Source organism: Oculina patagonica, chromosome 1 (assembly GCF_052425735.1).
Source record: "Oculina patagonica isolate OP01 chromosome 1, crgOcupat, whole genome shotgun sequence".
NCBI classification, from domain to species: Eukaryota; Metazoa; Cnidaria; class Anthozoa; order Scleractinia; family Oculinidae; genus Oculina; species Oculina patagonica.
This window is the reverse complement of record NC_135758.1, coordinates 41,362,957-41,374,861: the sequence shown is the minus strand read 5'-3', so window position 1 is coordinate 41,374,861 and position 11,905 is coordinate 41,362,957. Positions and strand designations below refer to the sequence as shown.

At 38.5% G+C, this 11,905-nt stretch overlaps 1 pseudogene across 1 annotated transcript; it reads right to left on the bottom strand.

Moving 5' to 3' along the window:
• Positions 1-4,596: 4,596 nt before the first annotated feature.
• Positions 4,597-10,754, bottom strand: LOC144630585 (type I iodothyronine deiodinase-like; annotated as a pseudogene). Its single transcript, XR_013566578.1, has 2 exons — positions 10,197-10,754; positions 4,597-5,276 (listed from the first exon to the last, which is right to left on the bottom strand). The product of XR_013566578.1 is annotated as a type I iodothyronine deiodinase-like (transcript).
• Between the last annotated feature and the right edge of the window lie 1,151 nt (positions 10,755-11,905).

Here is an 11,905-nt window from a genome sequence, read left to right as displayed (position 1 = left end):
TAAAATAAGCTGGAAATTTTAACTTCACAGCGTAAGTTAACTGGAATAGTTTTCTTTTGCAGCCGTCACGCGCGCTACTTCGCTCACAATCGGATATGACGCCGCATAGATTCATCATCTGGTCACGCCGGGCAAAAGATTAAAAAGAAGTAGGGCCCGGCAGTCTGTTCGCAGTTTATACTTACTTAAAACACACGCTCACGAAAAACATCTCGATCAGCAGTACAACTTTGCCATTTCTAGCTTCTTGAAGAGTTTTATTCTAGTAACGTAAGTAACTTAAGCCTTATGTTTACAAAGATAAAATGTATCATTTTGTTATTTTTTTTAAATATTTTTATACGGAAGACTGATAACCTTTGTGAGGCCATATGTGTGTCCCATGGCGCATTGAAAACCGATGATAACCTTTGTGGAAAAGGTTGTAAAAGTGAGCCCGCAATATCACAATCTGTGGCACGTGACAACCAAGAAAATGGCGCGAAAAGACTCGCTGTCCTTTTCCCGTTAAGGGAACGGTCATTGTTTATCGACTAGGGGGGGGGGGGGGGAGTGGAGAATATTTTGGAAAGGCTCACTTGATTAGGTGACACGTAAGGGCAATCACTAAGTTAATGTAGGACAGAAAGGGTGTTATGCAAAATTTAAAGCCGTTTTATATTTGGTTTTACCGTACCCAAATTCGCAAGTAGCCAATCAGAAGCGCGATCTACTGTCCTGATATCCTACGATATCAAGTCACTGGCCTGATATGCCACCATATCACGGTCACTTTGAAGTAAAGTAGTGTTACTGTACGATGATTTGAAAAGAGGTTTTACCAATAAAACAGAACTTCGTAATTTAAATTTAGCGGTGTTTAGCGGTCGTAAAAAGAGAAAAGTTTTCCCGCCAAAACAAAACTTGAGCCGGCGCTCGCCAATTGCGCGATGTTTGCCGACGAGTACTGAGACATTCAGACTAAAAAAATGGAATCGGAATTTCCAAATTTTTCGCTTAGTTCTGATTCGAAAATTTAGAGAATGAAACTCTAAACAAACGAGTGGAAAAAGGTAGAAGAATAACTTGGTAAAAGTGTTGAAGACCAAGTCAACACAATTTGCAGTACTTACCTTGCAAACATGGCTTCAACAGAGCGATAAATATAACCGGATTTTTTGTCTGAATTTGGGTACGGTAAATACCTAATCGTACCTTTTTAGTACACTTCGGCTGCATATCAGGCTCGTTTGGTCTCGCCATGGGTATTTTGGCTCGACTGCGTCTCGCCAAAATACGAACCATGGCTCGACCAAACTCGCCTGATATGCTACCGAAGCGTACCAAAAAGGTACGATTAGGTGTAAGTATCGTTTTATACCAGAGATATATACTCATAACAACTTTTATGCAGTTTTAAGTCGTCGTTCATGTTACTTGAAAAACCACAAATACTAGGCCTTTGTCGATTGTGTTCGTAAAAGTAGCCTCATACTATGCTAGTAACAGACTTCGCAATTTTGCGAAATGTTGTCAAAACGGTCCCTTTCATTTCTACGATCTTTTAAACCATTCAATAGAGTGCAAGCTGGCTAGCTGGTTTTGGTTGTAGGTCTAGGAGAAATCGAAGGCTTAGTCAATCCGGTACACTTCATTGTCCATTTTTGACATATTGTGTGAAGAGGTCGGCGAAGCATTTTTCACGGCGAGTTTACGTCATCTTTACAGAGCCATCGTTCAAACCCGAAGCGTCGGAATAAGCTGCTTTGTTGAAGCGAGAGCTTTCTACTCTTTGGATGACATTTACCATTCAGCTGCATGGGCTAAAAGATTCCTAACTTCATTGCGGAAAACCACAAGTTTGACTGGTGCGCAGATTTTCACCCGAAAAAAAAGTTTGTCTGTTCGTGCGGCACGCATATCGATCGCGGTCACGGAAACTCGGTAATGTCGCTTTGATATAACATCGAATTCTTAGAACTAACGTTAAGTAACTGTAAAGTAGTGAGTAAGGGGAGGTGACCGTGCGTTAAATTCCTTTGCGCTAAAATTTTAGTTGTGCGCACATACCTTAATATACATGTCTTACGAAGGATACTTAATTGGAAAATTTGGAACATGTTAACGTATGGGCACGATCTAGAAAAAAATTGAAAGCTAAGGCGTCAAATGTCCAGCACTTTAAGTAGAGGATTTTGATGGTTTGAACCCGCACTAACCGCAAGACTTGAGAATATACTCATGCCCTTGAGCGACATCTAGAACAACGCTTCAGGCAAAAGCCGCTTCCGAGTGTTTTGAGTACAGTGTTTAGAGACCGGAACCCCTCCTCCAAGGATTGTCAAGCTAATGTGAAGCACATGAGACCGAAAATGACTCAACTCAATTCGCGCAGCAAATTTGTTATCTGGTATCAGGTGTGCATTTCTCGCTCTGTGATCTTGTGATCTCTGTGATCTTGGGAGTTGTAGAGGGATGGACTGCACGCGGATCGCAGATGACAAAAATTTGATTCTTAGGCTACGTTTACACGGGACCGGTCCGGAACGGATCCGGTCCGATTTTCGGACCGGTTAGGCCTTCTGTTTACACGGGACCGTTCTGGAACCGGTCTGGAACGGATCCAAAACTGGACTTGCAAAATTGCAGGTCCAGTTATGGATCCGTTCCGGACCGGTTCCAGAACGGTCCCGTGTAAACACCTGGATCGATTCCAAACGGTTCCATGTAAACAGGTCCGGTTCGGTTCGGAACGGTTCCGGACCGGTCCCGTGTAAACGTAGCCTTATACAATTCATAATGTCAATATATGTAAAAATTAAATAAATTATAATGTTCATTGTGCTTGTAAGTTAAGAAGCTCTTTCCTTTTTTGAAACATTGAATGTATATATTTACCTACTATTTTTGATGTATGTTCATTGTCAGCTCTAAGTAGGTACTTAATCCTCTCGTTCTCACTTAAATATATGTACCTTACATCAACCTTTGAAATGTGAGAACATAATTCATGTCTTATGGTTGTAAATCCCTGGCAACACATCAAAAAATGTTTTTCGTCTTCTACGCAATTTTGTTTACATACCAAGAATGTTCTTTGCTCTACTGGGATTGATTCTCTTTTATTTTCATATTTTCCAGTCTGTATTCGTAATGTATGACATCCTAATCTAAGCTTTGTCAGGCTTATTCTGTGCGCTGGGTTTTTAACTGTTGTTAGGTAATTCTCAAATTCATAGCTCTTTTTAACTTCCTTGTGTGTAAATTTTTCTCTTGAAGTTGACGATGAACTATTCTGGGTGCCCAGCCCGTTTTGTGAATACTTATTTCTGAGGGTTTTCCTCGTGGTTAATCGACCGTTCTTGATGTGTTGCCGGGTTATCGGTTCTGTTTCTTGATGCATCTCTTCGTTAGTTGCAACATCGAAACATGTTGTAGATGTTGTTGCATATTGAAATGCCTCACTTAACAAAACGTTATTACAACAATACTTCAGTCTTTGCCAGTAGCTGAAGATTGAGGTTTTTATGGCAATGATTAAAGGATAACGCCCAAGTTCTGCCCTGCAAGCAATGTTTTCTGTATACCATGGGACGTTTAATGTTTGTTTACAGAACTTAATGTGGACTTGTTCAATTGTGCTTTTATCGAAGTGTGTTTTATATGACAGTAGTTCTGGTCCCCAAATTTCGCACGCATAAAGTAACACGGGCTTAACAAGGGCATTGAAAAGTTTGTTCTTAAACGCAATAGCTACTGAATCAGTGTTAGAAAAGGATCGTTTAATTATCGAGAGGACCTTAGTGGCTTTTTTGCTGAGAATTTCCCTTGCATAAGTGTAACGACCGGATGAGGTCATTTCTATACCTAAATATGTTTGTTTGTCGACAATTTGCAAAGATTCATTGTCGTATTTAAAATTTATATTATTTTTGTTTTGTCCGTTACCGCTGAATATGATTATGTTCGACTTTTTGGTATTAACTTTGAGCTTCCATTGCTGAGCGTGTCTATGAATTACATTAAGCGATTGTTGCAACCCTTCGGGAGAAGGACTGATTATTAACAAATCATCTGCATACATTAAGCAGTTTATAGTTCGATTCCCTAACATCACACCTGGAGATTTGCTCTGTTTAAGATATTGCGGTAGATCATTCATAAATAAAGAAAATAAAACTGGACTTAGACCATCACCTTGCCTTATCCCTTTGTTACATGAAAATAGTTCAGTAAGTGCGTTTTGGTTAATTTTAACACAACTCCTAATAGACGAATACATGGATTTAATAACATTCAAGAATTTCCCTTGTATTCCGTATGTTTGTAATGAATGAATGAATGAATGAATGAATGAATGAATGAATGAATGAATGAATGAATGAATGAATGAATGAATGAATGAATGAAATGAATGAATGAGTGAGTGAATGAATGAATGAATGAATGAATGAATGAACGAATGAATGAATGAATGAATGAATGAATGAATGAGAAGTATGCAAAGAAGGCAAAGATTTCTCTCCAAAATAAATGATTATGAGTTAGTTAAAAACGAGTCCATCAGTAATTACAAACCATTAAAACAACAGCATCATCAACAACCACAACAAAGACTGATTTTCTCAGGTTTATTTCGCAGACCAATCATTACATTTCTTTCCTTCTATTAACAGTGTGTGTACTTCGAGCTAAAGAACCCTTCGAGTGAGGTTTGTATCTTTAGCTGTCATCTGTTACACGTCAACTCTGGAAAAAAAGAGCAACGACATTGCCAAAAAAAATACCTATAAAAATATTTCCTGTTGTCGAAAGAGATACACAGTCTCAATTCTATCACAGATGATATTAACTTAAATGAAGCTTCTTTTGTATACGCTTCTCTTAAATATGTGTACATCAGTATATATATATACAGCTTAAGCTCTTTTTGAAAGAACGGTAATAAATAGTAATAGTTATATTTATGTCCACAAATCAAATTATGTCAGTCATCTTAACAAAGTTTTTTTTGTCTTGGCTTTTTCTATTCCACACTCCTATTGCTTTGCTCTGTATTCTTCCAGCCAACGCTGTACCTCTGTCAAGTCATAATGGTACGGACCCGTCCCCCCCTCGTACACTATTTGTCCTTGCTGTATGACGTACAGCCTCTCGGGGAATGCGGCGTAAGCTTTGGAGGCCTCGTTCTCCATTGTGTCGACCAAGACTGGTGCGGGGCATCCACTGGATTTTAAAATTTCTGCAGCTTGACAGCGATCTTTTAAACTCTTATGCTGTGCAATTTCAACGTTATTCTGCAACAAGAGAAAAAGAACGGTAACGTGAGAATTGAACGTTTCACTGTTTTATTATTCGTCTTGATATATATGCTTCCACAAACCCAACAACCAGCAAAGAGGAGCAAAACATGACATAAAAAACAGTGTTTGTATGGAATTCCATTAGTGATAGAAAATATTTCTCCACAAATGAGTGAGAACCCGAAAGAACGAGCGCATACACGCCTCTCAAATCCATTTGCCATGTACCTAAGTTTACAGGCAGCAAATTTCTATATTTTTTTCGGAATTTTACACCAACACTGTGATTTGTGCCACGTTTATATCGTATTTAAAATGGCGGGAAAAGTGAGGACGTCGCGATGTGGTATTTTTCACTCTTTTCTGAAATAACTACTTGATGCTCACTTCGTAGTCCGAATTTACCATTGCTTGAAAACTATCATCACAAATGAATGAAATTCCCAAGTTTACATGGCTCAGTTATCTTATGCTTATTTAGCAGATAGGAACAAAAAATTCCTAGAATGCAAGATTTGCGCGTACATGCGTTGTATCGGTGCTGAGCCTTTCAAAGGCACCATTATTAGCAGTACGGGAGCACCTAAACAAGGAAATTTGATCAAGTCTCTTCGTTTATCTTTTTTCTCATATAATTTAGGGCCTTTTAAATGATATTTGTATAAACTAACACAGTTTAAGCTCTGCGGATTACTTTAGCTGAATATTAAAACTTTTAGGCAGTTACGAAATCTTCAGTTATTTCACGAATTCGAGGGCTGTTATTACCTTCCCGAAAATAATAGCTGGCATTTTCCCGTACCACCCCAAAAACAACAGGCATATTTTCCATATCACGAAATAAAGTTTGAAATGACATTTTTAAAGAAAATTTAAACTAAGGAGATTGCAGGCCTTCAAACAGATATTTTACTGAAAAGGTGCGTTGGTTGTGTCTGATCTTTTGCATTTCAAAAATGCGATTACTGATATTCGATTTAGAAACCGAGTGTGTTTGTGTATAAAGGAGGTTTACGATAACTAAGTGAAAACACTTAAGAGCAAGAATTCTGCTCTTAATTAAGTGAATTTTTCTAAAAATTCAAGATTGATGCGTTTTTCAAGGATTAAAGAGGATTAAAAAATAAGCTTTTTTATCCTGATGTTGTCGGCAAAAAAATTAAACCATATTTGGTGGACATTTTGAAGTTTAAATATCTTGCGCTTGTTCTAAACTAATCCAAAGTTTAGTGCTCTAAAGTCTAGAAACATTCGCTTTTATAATTGCTTGATGTTCTGTGTAATTTTGAAAAAAAAAATTGAAACTTGAGACCTAATTTCTCGTAAAGTTACTCAGCAGGCGATCACCAATTTTGATTTCAACTACGTCTGCTATGCAAGCTATGATTCAATATCAGTATTTGAGGTAAGTGTGTCAGATATTAAAGGTATAAGGTCGGAATTCACTATAAAAATTAGTTGGCTAGATGTGGGGGGTAGAGCGGCATGGCGAAAAAGACGAAATATACATGGCGAAAACAATAGAAGTTATTGTCGCGCGTGCCATTGACATGGAAGCCTTTATAATGAGCTTTGTTGACAATGATTTACCACCAAATGCGTTGAGCGACCGAAATCTGTGGTTAGCTGTGGTTAGAAGGATTGGATTCAGCGAGCGATACAATAGATCAGTTCAATACACTAACAGCGACAAAGCGAATATGTTCTTTCACTCAGTGGTAGGGCGCGGGTTCCTTGATAGCAAACACATGTTTAATTATAAGTGGAGTTGTTGTTAAAGGTATCACTGCACAGATCCTTTACAGTTAATTGCAACGAAAACTTTGGCTGGATACAGCTTCTCTATTTTGATCAATATAACTAATTAAATGTTGACAGCTTTGCAAAGATCACAACAAGCCGCTTGTAAGATAACACTTACTTTTCAAAAAGTTGTTTTGATGCGTAGCACTCGTCACTGCCTAAGTATTAAATTTGGTATTGGCTTTCGTTTCACTGATCATTTTGATCCAATTCAAAGGTTACAGTATTGCATGTGTACATGCCTTTACTGCTACTGTACGAGGACTTGAACAAACTCGTTTCTATCTTCTGTGGGCTGAAATTCATCGACAGTATTTTGAGCAATCATCAATTATCTTGGATGGCTGATTTCTTCAATATGGGAAGATTCATAAAAAAAGTTGTGTTTTTGTTTTTGGCTGAAATCAAGTGTCTCTTTTGTCGACGTCTAGTGCGTTTTGCCCTATTTTGAAGGTCAATACATGTACCAAGTCCCCAATCTTGTGGGAAACAGACCTTTTATAGCTAACTGAGAAAGACAGCAAAAAATCGGTATTAAGCGTTAAAATTGATAAATTTCTTTGAACCGCTTGCCGCAAACGTCGACTCTCTATTGTTGATTGTTACTATAAGCCGATATTTTGCTGTTTCCATCATTTGCGGTAAACTTTAATCACATATCACAGAAACAACGCCCTCCAAGACTCAAAGCCAAAAATTGCAATGAAGATTCAAAGGTTGACAACGATTTTTCCGGGGAATTTGGCGAGAACATTTTTCCATGAGTATAATGTTCGTACAAACATCCCTTACTGTGTACAACTGAATAGGCGCGGATACAATTTTTGAATTGCTTTGAAAGTAAGGAAAAATTCATTTTATGAAAGAAAAGTTAGTCAGTCTCACAGTTTGCCGGCATGTAGAAAGAACCCGACGACACCGTTTATTGAACAAAGTGCAGTGAATTTTATTAGAGCGATGTTGATCGCTTTTCCCGATCATTTCCGCTGATTAGTGAAGCCCAATATTGAGTCGATCAAAGCTTCAATGGAAATCGACCAGTGCGGTACATTATATTGGTGCTGATTTTCCGTACATTGATCCCTCTACTTTCTATTGTTAAAGACAACTCGGTTTCTGCACCAAGTATGTAAAAGAGCAATCCCTTAGACAGCGCGGAAGGTACCAAAACTCTTCAAAGCTTTTCTTCTTATTATTTTAATGCAACAGCTAACCACTAACTAACTACTCTCTACAATATGCAAGCTTTTATGCTATGGGACGACAGCCAAACACTAGCCAGGTGGCCAAAAACAAAGTACTCGGATGCACATCCCAGCCTATGCGCTGATTTCGACAAGCAAAGATACCAATGAAAACTAGAAAATACAGTGAACCCCGGTAACTCGGACTCGGATAACTCGAACAACCCGCTAACTCGAACTAAGTTTTATTTCATTTGGATTTGACCTTACTTTTCAGTCACTTTTACTCGGTTAACTCAAACTCGGATAACTCCAAACCCCGCTAACTCGAACTGTTCGAGTTACCGGGGTTTTACTGTACATATACGACTATTTTAAGGCAAAGCTAACCTTGGTTCTAATTAAGAAAGTAGTAGCCAAGGTTGCAAGAAACTGTTAGTGAGGAAAAACATGTTTTCATGAACGCGGAATTTCTGGGCAAACAGGAAAGGTATGTGATAGCTCACATCGGCTTGCCAAAACGCCCTTTGATCAGAAAGTTGAATGAAAGTATTTGGCTTCTCAACACTTTCTTTTTTTTTTTTTTATTAAAAAAAAAAAAAATTTTTAATTTTTTTTCTTCCTACAACCCCAAACCCCCCTTCTGAAATGAATAAAAACTCTAGTAATAATAGACTATGAACTCTCTCTAATTTTCTCTGAAAATCGTAGAGCGAACGCGAAAATATCGCGATCCACGCGTGTGCAGCGGTGGAGACGCGAGTTTGTAGCGTGGGCTTGCGAGGTTTGGTCTTGATGCAAATTCTTAGAACTAATATTGAAAGAAATGTACGAAATTGAGTAAGGACAGGTAATGTTTTGATTTTAAGGCTGCATAGAAGGAAAAATATTTATGCCATTACAGATACATTTATAAATCATTTGTGAACGTACAAATTAAGCACAAACCGTCCAATACCGGACCACTTGGGTTTCCCTTTGAAGTGGTTTATATCGTTAATTTTTTAAGCTTCGAGAGGGTAAATGTCCTTTTGTTTCCTACTGACGAAAAGAAAACCAGCTAATAAATGTGAATCGTCTTTTAGTTAACTAGTACTGTTGTGTGTGTTGATAGATTATAAAGAGAAGGATATTGAATCGTTTAATTGCTTTTATGTTTATAGTGGGACGAGTTACGTTTGCAATGTCAATTTAATCACGGCATTTTGTTTGTTTATTTATTGAACAGAAACAACATTGTTGCTGGATTGGCGATCAAATATCTGACTGACTTTTAGAATGGAAAATGAATAGAAACTTGGCTAGAGTTCATTTAAATTTACATCTTTGGGGTACTCTGCTAGCATCAATTAACAAAACTGCATTAGACGGTTGTAAACTTTATGCCTCAGGCTACTTAACAAGCTAAAGACTTTCAAAGCAATACCATTAATAGCTGATACCGCATCAGATCCACATAACGTATCTCAATTACCGCAAAGTCTTTGTTAAGGCGCTTGATAGCCGGTCGTCATTTTGCCGTAGGAAACGCAATCTCTTTCTAAAATCTTCTCGAATTTTTTGGTCATTTTATATCGTGTAATTATCTTGATTGGGCCATATGCGACTCTTCAGATGGCTGCTTTTTCAAGGACTTTTTAAGTTATACTTCTAAATGGTGGTAAAATGGACATTCCACTAAAACGCGAGATTCCCTTTTCGCGTGACGACTTAACCATTGAAAAACAGATTTGAACATATTTAACAAACTGATCGAACAATTTTTCCTGCTTTACACTTCAAAAAACTCGAAACACAACAAATAATACCTTTGTTTGATGCAAGTAAAATTACGAATCTCTCATGCTTGGTTAAAAATGACATCGTGAGATTTATTGTACATTAGCAAACTATTCCGCTCAATAAATTAAGAATAAGCAGTACTTACATTCCATCTCCAGCCGTCTGTTGGGTGGGCCTCTCTAATGTAAACAACAAGAAAGTCTGCCACCTCAGAAAATTCTCGAACGACCTTGGTGAAGTCATTCTGAAGACGGATGAAGAACGGCGGTCAGCTACAACTGCCGAAGTTAAGAACCAGGGGACGATTGCCTCTCGCCAAGTCCAGCAGTCTGCACTCTGTTCCATCCGTAGAAACCAGCTTGCAATTCGGAGCAGGAGCGCCGATCCGGGCTGTCCTGTTTAAATCGGCCAGGTTTATCTTGACAACTTCGCGCAGCATTTTCCAGCTACACCAGGACTGCCAAAAGTCTTCATATGGAACCAGCATGAACTTTTCGTTGTATCTCTTGATTTTGTCTTTTAGGATAGGGAGCGAAGAAGCGATCCGCATGAGGCCTATTCCTAATGTGATGCGAACAATGGTCAGAGGCCAGAGGATGGTGTATGTGAGTACAGAAAGCATGGCTGTTGCAAAAGCTTGGACAGCTTTTGAGCACTGAAGGAACACATACATTGTCGAGCCGACTGAGAACGGCTGGACGAGCGAATGAATGAACAGTTCCTGACCTGCTTGATTTATATACACATGCATACAGATGCGAAATACGTCATCTGTCATTAAAATCGTTTGGATTCCTGAAAAAAAATCAACAGTAAAAAACCTCGCGTGCTTCGGGTAAAGTCACGCAAACTCTTGGCTTCCTGTTTGCAGCACTTGAAAATATTGCTTTTTGGAGCACGTTTAGCTATGCAAGATTGCACAACTATAATCTTTTTGTGTGGACTTATCAACGAGCCAGAGTCCCGGAAACACGCACGTGCGAAGGGCAAAGTGCAAACATGTTTTATGGCGCGGCGATGTTGTTAGCTGAAATTATAGATAAAGCGAAAAGATCATAACAACTCGCTTGACCCAAATTTATAATAAGGATCATCACTAAGGGGTTTCGTCGAAAGGAACTGTCCTCAGTATTTACGTATTTTATGATAAGGCGATTTAAAATCGCTTTTAGACAGTGGGGGCGTACAAAGCAAGCTAAAGTTTGCAAATAGCTCATGCCTGCTTTTAGACTTTGTTCTTCACGTGCACATTAAATTTTTGCGGGCAATAAAATGATCTGTTATAAGTATTTACGTGCGTAAGAATTAAGAAAAGAATTAAGTGTGCATTGTATGAAGCTCACTTCAATTATAAAAGCCAAAATGACATCGGTGTAAAAATATATTGTGTCAGCATGATCAGGAATTTTCCATAAAAAATCTAAAAACCAGCTGATTATCTCAAAAGTATTTTTTCTTAGCTAAGAATTTTTCCTTTGCTGACTGTGCTGACGACCCCCGCGCTGTTCAAAAAAGTGAAAACCTTTTCTTCTCATTTTTATATTTTCGTCATTTAAAGCCCGGGCCAAACGCGCGAGGATGAGAGTTGATGAGAGTTAAAACTCTCACTCTCGACGTTTGATATGGAACTCTCATGCACTCTTACCGACTCTTATGCGCTCTCATCAACTTTGAACGTGCTCAAATTTTTCATGAGAGTCGATGAGAGTTTGACGGACTCTCGTTCTCGTTTGGCCCGAGTTGATGATAGTTGATGAGAGTTGACGAAAACTCTCATGGCACTCTCATCCTCGTTTGGCCCCGGCTTTACGGTTTCAGTTAGTTAAATTCCCGCGCGCTTCAGAAAATGGTTTT